General features: G+C 40.3%; 1 long non-coding RNA gene across 1 annotated transcript; it reads right to left on the bottom strand.

The window, feature by feature from the left end:
• Positions 1-13,553: 13,553 nt before the first annotated feature.
• LOC120897638 lies at positions 13,554-16,991 on the bottom strand. The gene is made up of 5 exons (XR_005738567.1): positions 15,428-16,991; positions 15,230-15,320; positions 14,099-15,164; positions 13,901-13,991; positions 13,554-13,835 (listed from the first exon to the last, which is right to left on the bottom strand). It is a non-coding gene; the product is annotated as an uncharacterized LOC120897638 (long non-coding RNA).
• Between the last annotated feature and the right edge of the window lie 216 nt (positions 16,992-17,207).

Below are 17,207 nucleotides of genomic sequence, written 5' to 3'. Positions count from 1 at the left end.
AGATTTAATAAATAGATGACGAAAACGGCTTTTACGTCCTCTTCTTCTCTGGCAAATCGTCGTTACAAGATTGGTAATTATTGGTAGCTTAGAAAACAGAAAGAAACGCGCAAGACTTTATCCGAAATTCTCCTCCGAGTTAACAACAGTATTAAACAGATAATTAGTAAATATAACAATATTTTCTACTTGCCTGGGGATCATTTAACCTATACCCAAGCAGCAATGCATGAAATAGAAACAAGTTCTAATATTCCTGTGGTGAGTAGCTTGCTGTAACATGCACGAACTGGCTTCACTCCGTTCTGTATGTGTTCTGACTATCTGTCATCGTTATCAGATTATACCGCGTTCTAGCAAGGAGCGGAATCAAGCCGAGATCTTACAACACTTACCACATCTCCCTTTTTTCCGAATAATGAACGATACATACAATTCTCCAAATTATTTATTTACTATTTGATTTCATGTGATTATTTCACCTAATCTCTTACTCTATGGAACCTCGGGTCGGTCTGGTGGTACAGTCGTCAACTTGCACGACTTAACAACATGCCCGTCATGGGTTCAAGCCCCGAATAGACCGTGCTTCCATACGTAGGACTGACTATCCTGCTATGGTAACAATAAGTCACTGAAAGCCAAGCTCTCTTCACTAGTGGGTATAGGCAGGCCTTCACCGACAACGGTTGTTGTGCCAATGAAGGTAAAGATGATAGGAACCTGGCGGGACGTTTAATTTCTCGTTTCGGACGGGAGAGTGTTCCCTGTATCTCTTCGGTAGTTGGTTCATTAAAACCTACTCCTTCCTCCTGGTTATCCACCACCGTCTCACAAGCACCGTTACGCGAGAACCTTGCTTCTCAATAACTTTTGCAATCTGTTTGTCCAAAGGGTGTACTCAGTTTTTTACCTGGCATTGTACTCCTCAATATGACTCTATCTCCTACTATTATATCAGACGGTTTAGCTTTGCGTCGCTGATCTTCTGTCACTCTTCCCTTTTCCTTCCTACATGTTCCAAATTTTTTTTCCAATCCCTGTTCTGGGCCTGAATTATCTTCAGCCTTTTTAGCAAAGACCTGTTCTGGCGTTCTACCAGACCATTTTCTTGCGGCCAATATGGGGTTGTCTTGTTAAGCAATATTCCTCGCTGTTTGCAATAGTTGTCAAGTAATTGCTCACAAATTGCCTTCCATTGTCGAGTGTTATGGTTCTCGGATAGCCAAGTCGCACAAATATTCGTTCAAGTCGTTCAGATGTTTGGATCGCTGTAATTTTCTTAACAATTTCGACCTCTTTGTACCGACTGAAGTAATCAATGATAACTAGTAGATAATCGCCAGTTGGTAGTGGGCCCAATAAATCGATTGCTACATCTACCCAAGGCTTATGTGGTAGTGGCCTTTGCTTCATGGGCTCCGGTTTATCTGGTTGGCTGACCAATTGGCAGCCTGAGCAGCTGCTAACCAGTCGAGCAATAGCTTCATCCATTCCTGGCCACCAGCAAGTACATCGTAGCCGTTGTTGCATTTTTTTGTTGCAGTTCTTGCATTCTTTGCCGGATGGCTTTCGGTATTAATAGTTTTCTACCGCGGACTACTAGGTCTCCAACTGTTTCGAGTTCCAATCAAAATGCTTGGTAAAGTTTCAGTAGTTCATCCGTATAATTCCACGTATTTTTTTTTCAATCACTCCTTAAGAGCCTGCATTTCGGCATCATTCGAAGAAGCAATCTCTACCTCTTGCAAATCGATTGCAGCATTTTCCATCACGCTGCGGATATATACAGTAGAATCTGGGTCAAATTCTATTACTTCGGTAGGACTTGACAAGAGGATCCGCTATATTCGTTTTTCCTTTGCGATAAATTACATCATAGCTGAAAGCCTGCAGCCTAAAGACCCAACGCTCAATCTGCAAACAAGGAGAAGATGTGGGGCTAAAGATAGCCTCTAGAAGTTTATGGTCCGTTTCCAGCTCGAATCGTATTCCGAATAGATAGATTTGGAACCGTTCCACGGCCCATACTAACCTCCTTTTCTGTTTGTGCATACCGTTGCTCGTTAGGATCTAGCTAGCATAAGCTATCACTTTAGGCTGCTCGTTCTGGAAATGAAGGAGGACGGCTCCTAACCCTACTGGGGACGCATCTGCCACTACTCGGGTTTTAGATGAGGATCAAAATGGGCTAATCTTTCGACGTTAGAAACTAACCGGATCAGTTCGTTAAATGCTTTGTTCTGGTCTCGCTCCCAAACGAATTTGGCGTTGTTCTTTGTTAATTCGCGTAGTGGGAATGAAAATGTAGCTAAGTTTGGAATGAACGTTCCCACGTAAGTAATTAATCCCAGAAAACTCCGAACCTCTTCACAATTTTTGGGTGGCCGAAAGCTTCTTATTGCTTCAATTTTGTTTAATGCAGGGAGAATTCGGTTCTGGTTAAAGCGTTGGCCAACGAATTCGATTTCTGTGAGTTTGAAAACATACTTGGATTGATTAAGTAAAATGCCATATTCCTCAATCTTTTCCATCACTTTCTCTAGCGCTAAATCGTGTTCGGTCTCAGTTTTTCTCGTAACTATGATATCGTCGATAAAATTGACGGTGTTTGGACAGTCGGCCAAAACATGTTCCAATATTTTTTGAAATTTCTCTGGAGCGCACGAAATCCCAAACATCATTCGTTTATAACGATGAAGGCCACGGTGGGTGATAAGAGTTGAGATGTTTACTTTCTTCATCGAGCAGTAGTAGACGAAAAGCATCCTTTATGCCAAGGCGAGAAAAGTATTTAGCAACATTCATTCTCCAACTTCTATGGTTGGTAGTGGATGCGTTTTTCGCAAAATTGCTTTATTAACTTGCCGCATGTCTATGCAAAGCCGAATACTTCCACAATATTTTACATCTATCACCATGGGTGAAACCCAGCTGCTCGGTTCCGATACTTTCTCTATTATGTCTGTTGAGACACAGGCACGGAAGCCCTGTCATTTAATCGTGTTTATCGAAACACGAAGATTGCTTCGTTGAGCTTTGAGCTTTCGGCTCGGGCGATTAGTTTATAAGTATAAGTGTAGTTCTAGAAATAAACTCTCTTCTAATTTTGCAACTGAACAAGCCACAATCGCCGGTATATATCGAACGCTAGAAAAGTTACACCGAAACACGAAAGAAAAGATTATCCGAATCGAAATCGTCAGATCGAACAGGGACGGATGGTGTTTCCCATTACATCTTGCCTTGCCGCATATAATGTCCTGGGGGCATGGGCCAAAGTGCTTTTTCAAACAGCTGCGGCACAGGTGCTGTCTCTTGACGTAATTCAGACGGTCCATCTGATTCATCCTCCAATAGGCAGCACATGAAAGCAGCCTCGAACAGTCTCCGTTGCAAAGGTATGTAGTACCTTCGTTAACCATCGACTCACCCACAGAGAGTGTATTAACGTGGCGTCGCACTTGTGGTTCATATTTCAACGGTTTCACGTACAGAACCGATTCCTTTCCGAACTCCTGCAGGGTTACAGCTTTTAAGGTTCGACAATGCATACCCCATAGCAACATCACTGTCAGGGGCAAACGGTCCACAAGCTCCTGTAATATCGGGCCATCATAATTAGTTTTGACCCCACTCGTCCTCACTGTGGCGCAAATCTCTTCAACTGAAAGAGAGAAATCGATTAGATTTTCAAGGCGATCATGTTTAGGGACGGGTTGGCGTCGTATTTGTTCGAGGAGCGTAGTCACTACTGTCATCGGACGCCCGAATGTGTTCCGTAGTGTTTCCATGATCTCCGAAAGGTGCTCTCCCCTTCTCAATCTACTTTGCACCGCTTTCAGCGCCTTTCCCTTCAGTGCTTGGCGCAGACGTGCTACATTTTCTCCGTCAGAATAGCCGCATAGTTCTGTAGTTTCCTCGAAACGTGCTTCAAAGTGGGACCAGTCTTCGGGATTTCGGTCAAACTCTGGTAGATCCGCGCTTACGGCTTGTCGCGCGGATTTCTGGCTGCGGATTAGGTCGTGTGTCTGCTCTTGATCTTCGTAAATAGTAATACTAGGATGATACAGACTGGCACGGCGTCGGCCTCCATCTGGTTCGTCGCTGAGTCGTTCTAACACCGCTTCCATCAGTCTCTCAATGCGCCGGTATTCCATTTCCTGTCTGGATCTTGGTTGCAGTGTATCTATGCCGTCCAATACTTGGTTGAAGCGTCTGTTAAGTTTCCTCAGGGTGTCTTCATTAACGGAATAGTCGGTCGGTAAATCAGCTGTTCTCGAAGAGGTACATGGATTCTCCAAATTGATACTGACAGGAAGAGCATGATGGATCGGCATAAGTGGGCGAAATACTGCGCCCGGCTCTAACAGCACGACACTACATGCTACTTGTCTCAGGTGTATTTAGGCACTTGGCCTCCCATTGACACAGGAGGTGCTGCAATTTGGTGACGTACACCGGCCTTTTTCAGCAGCTCGCAAGATCTGTTGAGATGCTGCAACTTGCTCTAACTGACCTCCCGTTGGCGAGCAAGGAGCTGCGCTTTGATGGGGTACACCGGCGGAAAGCGCTGCTCGCAAGGTCAGTTGAGATGACTGACCATCATCTCTCGCTGTGGGGGGTTGGTTCTCCGTTATATTATGCTCTAACGGATTGGCATAGTGTTGCGATGGTGGTCTCATGGTAGGCGCTTGGGTTTGATGTAAGGGGGCCTCTTGGGGCAGATCCCGGCGCGGAGCTGGTGATCCTGGTGTGCACATGTCACAGAACCAATGTAGGTCATACACTGAGTCATCCACGTTAGTGCACTGTTGATGAAATGTTCGAGTGCAACGGCTGCACACCACACTGTAGGTTAAATCCGCTCTATTGCAAACTGCACACACGGGGTCAGCCATTCTGTTAACACAGCAGGTCGTTTACCTTTTCGTATCACGCCGAGCGCTTTCCTCAAGCGCAAACTTTTGACGCACTTTCGCGAACTTCCAATTAAAATTCGATTTTTTTTTGTAAAATGTTGCTTCCCGCAACTGAAATAGTGCTCGTTCGAATGTTTTGATTTAAACAATGCGCGGTTTCTTATAACGTCTAAAAAATCCGTACTGGTTCGAAAGAGACTTATGTTCTCCGCGGCCATCCCTTTTATACCTTTCTACTTTCTCCCGAAGACACACACTCTCTCTCTCTCGTCTTAATCCCGAAGAAAGGTCGTTTCCCTTCATTCCCTGTCTCTTTACCTACGGAGCTCCCTTTCGCGGACCGTATCGTAACCCATACGGTATCTTGTTTGTTTACATTTTGTCGGACCGTTGTACTGTAACAACAGCAATCATGAAGACCAAATGTGTTACGCGTGCAAGTTGAGAAATCGCGAAATACGAGACTGTAGGAAATTTGTGAGGTACAGTACAAGTGAAAAGTGGAATGTTATACGAGCAGCTAAAAAGTGCATTAGGTGTTTGCGATCGCACGGGCGAAGGCCATGCAACAATCCTGTAGTTTGTTTCATTGAAAGTTGCACAAGGCAACATCACCCATTACTCCATAAATCGTCGGAAAATCAGAATGTCGCTCCGTGTAATCACAGTGCGCACATATAAAAAAAGAAGAATGTTTATTTATTATAATACCAGTCATATTGTATCGCGGGAATAACCAAATTGACACATACGCCTTTGTCGACGAAGGATCCTCCCTAACCATGATCGAAATGTCTTTAGCTAAAGAATTGGGTGTCCATGGGAAAAAGGATCTACTGCAGCTTGTGTGGACAGGACAAATTTCAAGAATCGAAGAAGACTCCGAGCGACCTAAAAATATCTGGGATAATCAATCTAGAATATTTTCACTAGCAAACGTTAGAACAGTTAGCAATTTAAATTACCCAGCCAATCATTGTCGTCCAAAAATATCTATCGTTTTCCACATTTAAAAGGCCTTCCTATTCAATGTTACACAAATCAAACTCCTAAATTGCTTTTAGGTATTGACCACCTTAAACTATTTGTTCCATTGAAGGTTCGTGAAGGAGCCAAACAAGAACCAATAGCCGCAAAAACACGCCTAAGGTGGGGCGTATATGGCGGAAATTGCGGTTTAAATTTGACATGGGAATATTGATTCTTTTTAAAAGATCCAGTTCACTCAGTGAAATGAACTGATCGCGTGCGGTGATTCGTTCGCACGCCCGAGGTGGGGTATGATTTGGTACGATGAGTGTGTAATTGATATAGATTCCATCCTATTTTTTGCAAATCTGCACCATCAGGTAGTAAAAACTGTATGGTGTAAATGCATTTAAAAAGTGAAAAAATCAACATTTGACAATTTGATATGAATAATGAATAATGTTATATTTTACTTTTCCACTTTTATTTAAATGTAAATTCATATCCTTATAAACTAAATCGATTTCAGCTTAGCTATTGAGAACTCCTCAAATAAAATCTAAGAGTAAAAATGTATTTATGCAAAGATTAAATCGTTTGGAAGTTCCTAATCAATTACTCTGACCAGTTTTTGAATTCAAACAATTGAAACTTAATTTTAAAGTTCTTAATTAATCTAAAAACCGTTGTGTTGTAGAAAAAGTAGCTCAGTAAGTTTTTTAGGATCCAATCGCGATCTTTTTTCGGTATAGATTTGTCCAGCTTTTGAGAATACTCGTTCGCACGGCACGGATGTGGCTGGTATACAAAAAATACCTTGTACTAATTTATACAGGTTTGGAAACCTAGATTGGTTTTGTTTGCACCATGCCAAAGGGTCAGATTCTAGTTCTGCATATTCCGATGCAATGTAACCGTCTAGTTCTTGTTTTGCTTTAGTTTTAGGATCGGAAGCCACTTGCCTAATAGATATCCTACTGACAAAGTCTCCAAATAATTGTTGACGATATTGTTCCTTTTCTTGTTTGTCTTGAGTTTGAGAGTTTGATGTGGCTGTATTAATAATGTTGGATGTTGGCTGTATTAATAATTATGTGGCTGATTTGGATAGATTGTTTCGATAATATCGATAATAGATTGGTATGTTTGTTCGTATCTATTTTCTTCGTTTTCGAAACATTGCCGTTTCATACGTGGATCGAGTAGCATTGCTTGATTTACGATCGTATTTCGAAACATGGGATCAAATCTTTCTTCAAGACCATGAATCAAATAGTTTCCTAATTTTCGCACTGAACTTTCTAATTCTTCGTTCAACAAATCAGTAGTTTTAGTAATGAGAATTTTGATAAGGAGTCCCATGTGTGATAATGTAACGGTTTTATCTGATGAAGCAATTTTTGTAGCGTAATCAAAGTTTTGTGCAATCCAATCTTTGTTTTGTAGAGAAGTTTTCATCTTAATTGTATCTAAACAAGATAGTAATGGTATTTTGTTCTTAAAAAACCGTTCCAGCATATCGTAAGTAGAATTCCAGCGAGTAACAATGTCTTGTTTTAGTTTAAGAACGGGGTAATTCAATTGTGTTTGCACTTCGGAAAGTTTTTTGGTTGCCGTACTGTTTTTTTTAAAGAACTGTTGGATTTTGGGTTTATATTAATATTTCAAATGTGAATTCAAATAGGAAAACACGCAGGAATTACAAGGAACTAAACCATAGGATATAGATAAAACTACTTGACTAATTAGGACTGCATGAAATGAACTGCTCGAACTACACGAATGAACTTTGTAATGAATTATGTAATGAACTATGGGACAAACGAATATATAGTTGCAAACAGACCGACGATTAAGGTGCACTCTTTTCATTCTCATCAAATTTACACAAGTTAATATCACAGTCCAGTACTTTAGTGAATATATTTCACAGAACGTAACAATACGTTTTACTTCGTCAACTGTGGTTGCAATTGCTTTTTCTTTCGATTTTTTAACAACCAAACTTAAACTATGAGCAAAACATGGAAAATGATTCACTTGTTTTAGTTCTTTTGCAGCTGATGACATGTTACTCGCGTTGTCAGTTACTAAAGCAACTACTTTCTCCGTTATATCAAACTTCTCTGTTACTTCATTTACCCACTCAGCAATATTATGTCCAGTGTGTTGATAAGGAAACTCCGAACATTTGAGTAAATTGGAACATAACTTATTATCGTTATCGATGTAATGTGCTGTTAGTGCATAAAAGCTAGTGTTATTGATGTTCGACCATCCATCTGAGGTCAGCACTATTTTTGTGGTATTTTCCAAAGCAGTTTTGACCTTTTGCAGGCTTTTGTTGTACTCCCGATTCAAAATTGCTTCTGAAACAGTTTTGCGGCTAGGTAATTCATAGTTTGGATTTAATCCTTAACTATATTTCTTAAACGCCTCACTTTCGGTAATAGAGAAAGGAAGCGACTCTTGGAAAATTAGTTTTAATAAAAGCTCATCCTGCTTTTTTTTGGCTTCTGATGTAAGCGGTTTCAGTGGAGTAAAGAAAGAGTCCATGGTGGCCGGTCGAGAAATCCCTGCTGAGGATTGTTGAATTGGGGTACATTCCTCAACATTACACTCTCCATTCGACGAGGAAGCATTAACGCGTTTTAAAGGTATTCCGACATGTTTCAGATGCCGTTTCAAATTGGATGACGATCCTTTAGTGCAGGGGTCTCCAAACTACGGCCCGCGGGCCGCATGCGGCCCTCAAGAGCTGAAAATGCGGCCCCGATGACTTTGCCAGATTTAGAATAAATATTTGGTTATTTTTACTTTTTCAAAAGAAATTTTTTTTTTTTATATATCTTAGACAAAAATCAAGCTTTACTAACACGAATCTGTTCAAGTATCATTAGTATTTTGTTATAAAATGAGATTTAAACGTTCACTCATCAATTATAGGTAACATCAAATGGCCCTCAACATAGTGATTTTTGAAGCAATGCGGCCCGCGGGCTGAAAAGTTTGGAGGCCCCTGCTTTAGTGCATCGAATGATCTTAGCACAATATAAACATTTTCCAGCATTTTCCGTTTTCTTGAAGTGTTGCCATACATCGCTTGTCGCTCGTACCGTGCTCATCGTTTCAATTCTGAGTAAAAATATAATAATTAAGTTGTTAATTATTATTGTCTTCTCTAAAATCTGTATCTGATCGATGAATTACTATTAACCCTAAAAACCTTTTTAAGCTACATTCTTAACACTTTGAACGCCGGGCTGACGTTACAGTTATTGAGTGAGCACGTAGCTCATGGCAAGAGAGCGATGAGAGTTTATTTTGTATAGAAAAAATGTTTTCTCCCAACTGGCATTATCGCGCGATTTTTATGTGTATCCATCATTTTTCTCATTCTAACATTCAGAAAAATTTTCATTCTGTCTTGCTCTTCTGGGTGTTGGTCACTTTTTGCTCGCAACTTGGCTGTGTCACATCAACCATCCTCATGTTTCATATGGCTCTTCTCTTTCGATCGTTCGAGAGAAACTCTTGTGTCTCGCTTTTCTGGGACTTTTCCAATTTCGCTTGCTACACCAAGCGTTCACGCAAGCGATCTTCTCTCGTCCGCTCTTTGTATCATCTTGCAGGTACTCCCCGATATACGCTATTAATGCGGACCGGAGGCAATAGCGTATCTCGAATATTAGCAAATGTCGAGTTTTCAGTCAAATTATAGCTAATTTTCATAAAATTTTGCATGAAGTGGTAGGTTTTAGCCACTAAATAAGTTATTTGATATGAATTCAACTGAATATTACAATTGTACACCTTTTGAAATGGTTTTTAATATTCGACCAAAAGGGAATTTATTTTGAATTTGATATTTGATGTGTCAAATTAGTACAATTTGCTCAAAGAACTTTCAAATTTAGACAAAAAGCGTACAGCTAAATCGCGTATTTCGAGTATGGCGTATATCGGGGAATACCTGTATAGCCACCAGAGGAATGCGCTGCTTCGCGTTCATATGAAAAAGTGGCAGTGTAAAATCAAGTTTGTAAGCAGAAGGACGCGTCGATGCGTGCTCGTTTTTTCTCTCGTGAAACCAGTACGGAAAAAAAACTATTTGGTAAGTACAGCTTTTAATAAAGGATTATATCAATCTGTATCAAACTGAATGGTATTAATAATTGGTGATATCAAATCAATTTCGTTTTCTATAGCAAATCGTAACACACGCACAACCGGAAGTGAGCACGGACCACGATAGAAATAATCAATTGGTTGGTAAGTATTATGCTTCGCGTTGAATGGAACAGCGGTTTTCAAAATAGATAATCGGGGCGAGTACCGGCTTCGAACGACGAAATCCGTTCGACGCTCATGAGAGAATGAGAATCATGAGATACAACTGTCAAGCATTTAAAGACGTTTATGTCTACGATTCAAGGTTGTTAAAGTTTTGAATTTTGATCTTTTTTGCCGTTGGTATTGGATTTCATTCGTTACATCATTATTGGATGATTTGTTATCAATTATAAGGCAGCTTTACTCACTTTCTTCAAATTTGAATTTAACTAAGTTAAAATGTAGGAGCGACGGGATTGGATTTACTTTATAAAAATGTATAAAAATACTGATTGATTTTATTGTAAAGAGTTATAACGTTATTTACATGGTAAAAATGTGGCGATATTTTTCTATAAAGTTTTCAGCAGTGTAACAAATTTATGTGAAAAACATAAAAATTTGACCTTTACATAAATATTCAAATATCTTTATATATATTATTATTTTATGTAATGTCTTTAAGTAATACGTACATTACTTAATACTTTATGTGTTTATATTTGTAGGTATTTAATATATATATATATATATATATATATATATATATATATATATGTATGTATATGATATGATATGATATGATATATATATATATATATATATATATATATATATATATATATATATATATATATATAATTTATATAACTATATTTTTACAGATATTTGTATGTATATTTTATTTTTCATGTTTTTATATACATTTTCAAAACTGATGAAAATGTTTTTTTATTGGAAATAGATCACAAAACATTTTCAAAATGTTACATACCTCTAAGTTCAATTCACTCCAATCATTTAAAGCAAAATTTAAAGCAAAACGTTACATTGAAAACAACATTCGTTCCAAATCCGCAGCGCAAAACCTCGCGGATTTCTCCCCATACAAACGGGAACGTTCGACCCCGGCATGTAGAACTCATTCTTTCGCGCGCTTCTTACGGTCTCTCAATGGTACGTTATTTTAAAACTGAGCGCCAAGTGAGCGCCTTCTGACAACCGCGGCGAACGGATCTCGTCGTTCGAAGCCCATAGTCGCCCAGAATATTTCCCTCTTTCACCAGCAGTGCCAAAAACAAAAGGACAGGAGAGGTAGGAACGACCATTCAACGCGTTAGCGCCGGACGAAGGAGAAGCGGCAGGAAGGCAGGAACGATCCTCCAACGTGCTAGCGCCTGGTAGAGGAGAGGCGGCAGGAAGGTAGGGACGATTATCCAGCACGCTAGCGCAGCATCTGGGAACAGCGAGGGGGAGGCAAGCAGGAAGAATTTTTAACGCGTGCACACCATTCGACGAAGACAACGCTGGATGAAAGGAAGAACGAGGAGAGAAGGCAGGCAAGACGGGTACGTGTGTATCCCGCAACGGGTTTTCGGCAGTGTGAATTGTGAGTATTGAAAAGTGTATGTGTGAGTAGAGGTACAAAAAAGGTGACAAAAAGAGCGAATGTGTGGAATGGGAAAATGAAAGAGAGTCTGTGTTTGTTTTGGGAGAGAGGAGCGAATGAAAGAAATTGAACAATAATGTAGCATACAGAAACTACATGTATGATACACGCTGTCGCACCGTTGCAGAAACGTGCTCTTTAGTGCTGCTAATGAGCACGATTTGAGAATGTTTTGAGCCCGTTTTTTCTCATACAAAATTTGAAAACGTCACGCGATAATGTCGGTTGGGATAGAGAAGGTTTTTGAAATCGTGCGACAGCGTGTATCATACATTTGGTTTATGTATGCTACATTCTCCCGTGCTTACAGAAGAAATCTGCTCTCCCAAAAACCCGCTCCCCTAAAAAACCTGTTTTGTCTGAAAACCCCGCTCTTCCAAACGAAACTCGCTCTCCCGTTATACTGTTCGGACTAAAATTCATTTTTTCAATTACTTGTATAATGTGTTTTAGGTTTTTATTTTATTTTCTACATCTTCAGTGTGAGATAATTGCAGATTCTAATTCTAATTGTTAAACAAAATTAAAGTTAAAATAATTATTGGATAATGATTATCACTTACCCGTATCAACACACACTCACACATTTTCCCCCGATCGCCCACAATTCTTCATAACGTATGCGTGTACAGTCTGTTCCCGAGTTACGCGGTTCTCGTTTTACGCGGATTCGGAGATACGCGGTTTTCTAAATTTGACAGATCAAATGTCCAATCAGTACAATTTGCTTCAAGTTCGGTATAAATTGCATTTTTGCTAACAAATTGAAACCGCTTAAAAGCCAGAAACATCATAATTTTCTGCACGAATCATATGAAATAAATGATTAAGTGTATAAAAGTACTAAATTAAATCAAAAACTCCGAGTAATCAATAGTATTTTAGTCAAAAAACGTGAAATTCGACTTTCGCGGAAATTCGAGTTACGCGGATTCGTCGGGAACGCAGAAACCGCGAAACTCGGGAACAGACTGTATATGTGCGGTCATTTTTCGCACACTTTCATAGTCGGCGCGATGAGCATCCGCACAGAGAATCAATACCGCACCGTATCCGTGTGGTGATTTTTCGCACACTTTCATAGTCGGCGTGGTGAGCGTCCGCACGGAGAATCAATACCGCACCGTTGGTGTGCGGGGATGTATCGCACACTTTCATAGTCGGCGCGGTGAGCACCCACACGGAGAATTAATACCGCACAGTTGGCGTGCGGGGATGTATCGCACACTTTCATAGTCGGCGTGGTGATCATCCGCACGGAGAATCAATACCGCACAGTTGGCGTGCGGAAGAATCATTTCCTTTCGTCTAGCTGTATGATATTCGTTCACTCAGAGTAAAGATCGGAATGAATCATGCAGTTCTGATTCAATTCGCCCATGTCTACTTTAACACATTGTCTGCCACCATACCCAAGCGACAAAATCGACATGCTTTCTCGCTCTCTCAGGTTTACTGATCTATTGGGTAGAATGAGAAAGCATGTCGATTTTGTTACTTGGGTACATGCCCACTGAACTGCCCAGTCAGGCCACGGAATCACTCTTTGGAACGAATGCATTTGCTTTTGCATTTTTTCTCTTTTAAATCAAATTCACCAATTCTCTTTGTTGTCTCAGTCGCTCCACAATGTCGTTTGTTGGGCTAATTCCATGGAATTTCATTCTTGGAACCCCCCTCCCTTCCCTTCCCTTTCAATACCTCTCGCAAAAGTCGGTGACATTCCGACTCCAACGCTTTGCAACGCTTTGGTACGCGCATGCAAACGATGCTACAACAATGACAGGCAACCCACTTGACAAAATGTCGCGCGACATGCATGCTTGAAATCGATGCTTGTTAACATTTTATTTCAAGCATCCTGAGTGTCACAGCGTGAGCGCTGAGCGCACCTCCCCTCATTCTCAATGCCGCGTTTTTGGTTAATCCTCGCTCCCACCCTTTCTTTCCTTCTCCTCAACGAACCCACCATTCCCGCGAGCGTAGACCGATCAAAAAATTCCAGGAAATTCCGACAGTAAGTGTGCAGTTTTTTATTCACAGAGCTATTCGGGAATATTTCAATTCTTGATGGCGCGTACTGGCGATCAAATCGTTGGCTGCTTGCTCCACCGATGGCGCGTGCTGTTGGAAGAGAAACACTTGGTGTTTGATGCGTTTGCCTGAGGAATGAAAGATATATCGAGCATTAGAATGGTGAACAAAAATAGTACTGTTTAAAACTTACCGATAAAGAAGATATTTAATGTTAAAAGGCGACTCTGTATGCCCGATCCATCTGCTTTGATCTGTTATCAGGAGCTTTGGAAATGAAATAGCTAGGTGTGATGGAAAATAATAGAAGAATAAACAAACATTAAAAGCAGTAAGATTGTTTGAACACAAACATCATTTGCAAGATTCTTCTTCTTATGCATGCACTTACCCGTAGATCATGTAACAAAACAAACTGCAGTTACGCCTGCGTTGACATCTTTCACGATTTACTCAACCACTTTTCTATTATCATTTAATAATTTTCGCTGCATCTACCGGCACCAATCCTTCCAAAATGAAAATTGCATTCGCTCTGGCGATGAGTTTAGAACGATCACAACACAGCGCGAGAGCGAAGAACACAAAGTAAATGGCACTCTGTACAAATGTTGATCATATGGTCAAAATAATGTATAATGAAATTTATTTTACTTCCAATAAATTGATTTTATTCTGATTTACATTTCAACTATTGTTATCAGCCTAGTTGATAATGTTTAAAATTTTGATGAAGTGAAAACATCATTACCAGATAAATGAAACGATAATCGACGCTTTTTGACCATATCGAATTATGATCGTCTTTACACATAGTGTCATCTCTTGCGCTTCAGGGTCTCACGCTCAGAGCAAAAATGCTCGCAACTTCGCAACGGTGGGAGCGTTCAGCTGTGGAGGGCTGGAGGAGTGCGAGTGTGTGTCTCATGCACACAGCGAAATTTTGGTCAACACCTCGATGGTGGAAGCGTTTTTCCATGGGATGGGGTAGTGGAGTGCGAGTGTGTCGCATGATTCCTTCAAAACTAGGGCCATGGGTAGCGGGAGGCATTAAAATGAGTTACTCTTTGCGAAGCGGGAAAGCACCCGCTTGGCAAAATGTCGCGCGACATGCATGCTTGAAATCGATGCTTGTTAACATTTTATTTCAAGCATCGTGAGTGTCCCAGCGTGAGCGCTGAGCGCACCTCCCCTCATTCTCAATGCCGCGTTTTTGGTTAATCCTCGCTCCCACCCTTTCTTTCCTTCTCCTCAACGAACCCACCATTCCCGCGAGCGTAGACCGATCAAAAAATTCCAGGAAATTCCGACAGTAAGTGTGCAGTTTTGTATTCACAGTACTGTTTGGCAAAATATCAATTCTTGATGGCGCGTACTGGCGATCAAATCGTTGGCTGCTTGCTCCACCGATGGCGCGTGCTGTTGGAAGAGAAACACTTGGTGTTTGATGCGTTTGCCTGAGGAATGAAAGATATATCGAGCATTAGAATGGTGAACAAAACTAGTACTGTTTAAAACTTACCGATAAAGAAGATATTTAATGTTAAAAGGCGACTCTGTATGCCCGATCCATCTGCTTTGATCTGTTATCAGGAGCTTTGGAAATGAAATAGCTAGGTGTGATGGAAAATAATAGAAGAATAAACAAACATTAAAAGCAGTAAGATTGTTTGAACACAAACATCATTTGCAAGATTCTTCTTCTTATGCATGCACTTACCCGTAGATCATGTAACAAAACAAACTGCAGTTACGCCTGCGTTGACATCTTTCACGATTTACTCAACCACTTTTCTATTATCATTTAATAATTTTCGCTGCATCTACCGGCACCAATCCTTCCAAAATGAAAATTGCATTCGCTCTGGCGATGAGTTTAGAACGATCACAACACAGCGCGAGAGCGAAGAACACAAAGTAAATGGCACTCTGTACAAATGTTGATCATATGGTCAAAATAATGTATAATGAAATTTATTTTACTTCCAATAAATTGATTTTATTCTGATTTACATTTCAACTATTGTTATCAGCCTAGTTGATAATGTTTAAAATTTTGATGAAGTGAAAACATCATTACCAGATAAATGAAACGATAATCGACGCTTTTTGACCATATCGAATTATGATCGTCTTTACACATAGTGTCATCTCTTGCGCTTCAGGGTCTCACGCTCAGAGCAAAAATGCTCGCAACTTCGCAACGGTGGGAGCGATCGGTTATGGAGAGGTGGAGGAGTGCGAGTGTGTGTCTCATGCACACCACGAAATTTTTATTAACACCTCGATGGTGGGAGGTTTTTCCATGGGATGGGGTAGTGGAGTTCGAGTGTGTCGCATGATTCCTTCAAAACTAGGGCCAGGGGTAGCGAGAGGCATTAAAATGAGTTACTCTTTGCCAAGCGGGCATGGGCCGATGAAAGGCACGTGAAACTGTGAAAAGATCGTTTACGTATTGTCCAAGCTGTCCCGATCAACCTCAATTTTGTGATTAGTGTTTTAAGATTTGCATCAAAAGTAAAGGATGAATAAATAAACTCCAAGATCTTTTAATTATTGTTCATTCTCATTCTCATTTATTTATGAAAACATAATAGAAACTCATTTTGATATTTGAATCATTTTTTTGAGAAATAATAACCGTGAAAGAAAAGCATTGTGAAAGAACCGATCAAATACGTGCAAATTTATCTCTTGTAACACGTCTTTTACAATGTGTAATGTGTCAGCCACTATGTGGCTGACGTGGCCCGATCGGAAAAAAAACCCGTCAGCCACATAGTGGCTGACGTGGCAGATAACGTGTGAAATCGAGCACAGTATCTGAATAATTTTCATTCTAAATTTGATTACATGATTGAAAATCAACTAAAATTTTATTTTTCTGGCGAAGATATAGGTACGAAACCCTTACCCACACCGATTTCTCAGGAAGAAGACCGAAGTGCAAAACTATTAAAGGAAACTACAAAATGTATAGGAAACCGACACGAAACTGGTTTATTGTGGAAATGGGACGAAATGCAGTTGCCTGACAGTTACCAAATGGCGTTGAAAAGATTGCAGTAACTAGAAAAGAAATTACTACGAAACAGTGATTTGAAGGAAAATGTCGAGAACCAAATCCAACAGTACGTAGCAAAAGGTTACGCCCATGCAGCCAACGAAAAGGAGCTGACAACTGTCGATCATAAAACCTGGTATTTGCCAATTGGGGTAGTTATTAATCCCAAAAAGCCAGGTAAGGCTGGAAATAGACGAACCGAGTTCGTCGCGGTACCGCGAAATTCGCGCCTTGTTTATAACAGTTGTATAACAGTAGAGCTGTCAAATCTTCCGCACCTCCAATCGCGCCTGCTGTTTCGCCGAGATATCCAACTTCGGTATTGCTGAGATTTTCGCGGTAGCGCGAACCGATTATTTTTACTTTTCCTGGCAGATTTGTGTGAAAACTCGTGTCGAGAAACGAGTTTTGTATTTTATTTGCATACACTATGTGA

Source organism: Anopheles arabiensis, chromosome 2 (genome assembly GCF_016920715.1).
Source record: "Anopheles arabiensis isolate DONGOLA chromosome 2, AaraD3, whole genome shotgun sequence".
NCBI classification, from domain to species: Eukaryota; Metazoa; Arthropoda; class Insecta; order Diptera; family Culicidae; genus Anopheles; species Anopheles arabiensis.
This window is presented reverse-complemented; position numbering and strand designations above follow the sequence as displayed.